At 61.0% G+C, this 3,242-nt stretch overlaps 1 long non-coding RNA gene across 1 annotated transcript; it reads left to right on the top strand.

The window, feature by feature from the left end:
* The first annotated feature begins 2,242 nt into the window (after window positions 1-2,242).
* Window positions 2,243-2,963, top strand: LOC311597774. The gene is made up of 4 exons (XR_014779347.1): window positions 2,243-2,279; window positions 2,587-2,600; window positions 2,690-2,715; window positions 2,940-2,963. It is a non-coding gene; the product is annotated as an uncharacterized lncRNA (long non-coding RNA).
* Window positions 2,964-3,242: the final 279 nt, after the last annotated feature.

Genomic DNA, 3,242 nt, shown 5'->3' with positions numbered 1-3,242 from the left:
TGGTGAAGAGGGCGTGGGGTGGGGGAGTGGTCCTTCATCTGGTGAAGAGGGCATGGGGGAGGGGGGTGGTCCTTCATCTGGTGAAGAGGGCGTGGGGGAGGGGAGTGGTCCTTCATCTGGTGAAGAGGGCATGGGGGAGGGGGGTGGTCCTTCATCTGGTGAAGAGGGCGTGGGGGAGGGGAGTGGTCTTTCATCTGGTGAAGAGGGCGTGGGGTGGGGGAGTGGTCCTTCATCTGGTGAAGAGGGCATGGGGGAGGGGGGTGGTCCTTCATCTGGTGAAGAGGGCATGGGGGAGGGGAGCGGTCCTTCATCTGGTGAAGAGGGCATGGGGGAGGGGGGTGGTCCTTCATCTGGTGAAGAGGGCGTGGGGTGGGGGAGTGGTCTTTCATCTGGTGAAGAGGGCATGGGGGAGGGGAGTGGTCTTTCATCTGGTGAAGAGGGCATGGGGGAGGGGGGTGGTCCTTCATCTGGTGAAGAGGGCATGGGGGAGGGGGGTGGTCCTTCATCTGGTGAAGAGGGCGTGGGGGAGGGGAGTGGTCTTTCATCTGGTGAAGAGGGCGTGGGGTGGGGGAGTGGTCCTTCATCTGGTGAAGAGGGCATGGGGGAGGGGGGTGGTCCTTCATCTGGTGAAGAGGGCGTGGGGGAGGGGAGTGGTCCTTCATCTGGTGAAGAGGGCATGGGGGAGGGGAGCGGTCCTTCATCTGGTGAAGAGGGCATGGGGGAGGGGGGTGGTCCTTCATCTGGTGAAGAGGGCGTGGGGGAGGGGAGTGGTCCTTCATCTGGTGAAGAGGGCATGGGGGAGGGGAGTGGTCCTTCATCTGGTGAAGAGGGCATAGGGGAGGGGGGTGGTCCTTCATCTGGTGAAGAGGGCGTGGGGGAGGGGAGTGGTCCTTCATCTGGTGAAGAGGGCGTGGGGGAGGGGAGTGGTCCTTCATCTGGTGAAGAGGGCGTGGGGGAGGGGGGTGGTCCTTCATCTGGTGAAGAGGGCGTGGGGGAGGGGAGTGGTCCTTCATCTGGTGAAGAGGGCATGGGGGAGGGGGTGGTCCTTCATCTGGTGAACAGGGCATGGGGGAGGGGGGTGGTCCTTCATCTGGTGAAGAGGGCATGGGAGAGGGGGTGGTCCTTCATCTGGTGAACAGGGCATGGGGGAGGGGAGTGGTCTTTCATCTGGTGAAGAGGGCATGGGAGAGGGGGGTGGTCTTTCATCTGGTGAAGAGGGCATGGGGGAGGGGAGTGGTCCTTCATCTGGTGAAGAGGGCGTGGGGGAGGAGGGCAGTCCCTCATATGGTGAAGCACCTGTCAACGCACAGAGCCACATTGTAACTGTTCCATGAAACGGAGGAGGTGGTGATGATCTCCCCATTGTCTTCATGAGGAAACACACCTAGGGGCCTCAGGAGATTTCCTCAGGTTCTTGTGGCCAAGGAGGGAGTAGAGCTCATCTAGCAAGCCTCTGCCTCCTCCTGACAGGCAGCCGGTCCTGTAAGGGCCACTCTAGGAATTGGACCTTTTGGCTCTTGTGTCTATAGTTATGTGAGTGAATGTGGGTGTTGTACACATGTGTGTACGTGTGAGTGAGGGTACGGTCACCCTTGTGTGCACGTGCACTTGGAGGCCAGAGGACAGCTTCTGTATTGTTCTTCAGGCATTGCCAGCTTTGGTTTTCTAAGAAGGGGTCTCTCATTGGCCTGGAGCTCGCTGAATCCACTAGTCTGGCTCGTCAGCCTAGCTGCCTAGACCTGCCTGTCTCTGCCTCCACAGCACTGAGATCACAAATGTGTCCAGGTGTTATTAGGTTTTTTTTTGTTTGTTTGTTTTGTTTTGTTTGTTTTAATGTGGGTTCTAGGTTTTGGGGATTGAATTTGGGTCCTTGTGACTTTGCTGACTGTTGTTCAGCATCCGTTGGGTGGCCTGGGTTCCATGTCAGGCAGGCTGGTCATGGCATTGCTTGCCTCCAGGCAAGAATGGACGGACATTGAGATCAAAGGTTCCAAAGTCCTGTTTCTCCCCTGGGGGCAGCTTAGAGCACTCAAGGTGAGGCCCGAGGCTCAAGCAATAGGCCACGTTTCCAGTCTCACTGGGGGAGGTGGAAGTGATTTCCCATTGGGTGTTACAGCTTAGCTCTTTTAGAATGAAACTGCTGGTATAAAATGGCACTGGAGACTGGGGAGCTCCACAGTCCCAGGATGACACCAAAAGTGTTACAGCCCTTCGTCTAGCTGCATGCTAAGCACAGCACAGGAAGCAGGTGAGCATCTGAAACTGAAACCAGCAGGCAGGCAGGCAGGCAGCAGGCAGGCAGGCAGCTGGTAGCAGGCAGCAGGCAAGCAGCAGGCAGGCAGGCAGGCAGCAGGCAGCAGGCAGCAGGCAGCAGGTAAGCAGCAGGTAGCAGGCAGGCAGGCAGGCAGCAGGCAGCAGGCAGAAGGCAGCAGGCATCAGACATCAGGCATCAGGCATCAGGCATCAGGCATCAGGCAGGCAGGCATCAGGCAGGCAGGCAAGCATCAGCATCAGGCAGCAGGCAGCAGGCAGGCAGGCAGGCATGCAGGCAGCAGCAGCAGGCAGCAGGCAGCAGGCAGCAGGCAGCAGGCAGGCAGCAGGTAGGCAGCAGGCAGCAGGCAGGCAGGCAGGCAGGCAGCAGGCAGCAGGCAGCAGGCAGGCAGGTAGCAGGCAGGCAGGTAGCAGGCAGGCAGCAGGCAGGCAGGAGGCAGGCAGGTAGCAGGCAGGTAGCAGGCAGGAGGCAGGCAGGCAGGCAGGCAGGCAGCAGGCAGGCAGGTAGCAGGCAGGCAGGTAGCAGGCAGGTAGCAGGCAGGCAGGTAGCAGGCAGGTAGCAGGCAGGCAGGCAGGCAGGCAGGCAGGTAGCAGGCAGGCAGGCAGGCAGACAGGTAGCAGGCAGGCAGGCAGGCAGGCAGCAGGCAGGCAGACAGGCAGGCAGACAGGCAGGCAGCAGGCAGGCAGGCAGGCAGGGAGGCAGGCAGGCAGCAGGCAGGCAGGTAGCAGGCAGGTAGCAGGCAGGAGGCAGGCAGGCAGGTAGCAGGCAGGCAGGCAGGCAGGCAGGTAGCAGGCAGGCAGGCAGGCAGGCAGGCAGGCAGCAGGCAGGCAGACAGGCAGGCAGACAGGCAGGCAGCAGGCAGGCAGGCAGGCAGGCAGGGAGGCAGGCAGCAGGCAGGCAGACAGGCAGGCAGCAGGCAGGCAGGCAGACAGGCAGGCAGCAGGCAGGGAGGCAGGCAGGCAGACAGGGA

Source organism: Acomys minous, assembly GCF_964271855.1.
Source record: "Acomys minous genome assembly, chromosome: 5".
Classification (NCBI taxonomy): domain Eukaryota; kingdom Metazoa; phylum Chordata; class Mammalia; order Rodentia; family Muridae; genus Acomys; species Acomys minous.
This window is presented reverse-complemented; position numbering and strand designations above follow the sequence as displayed.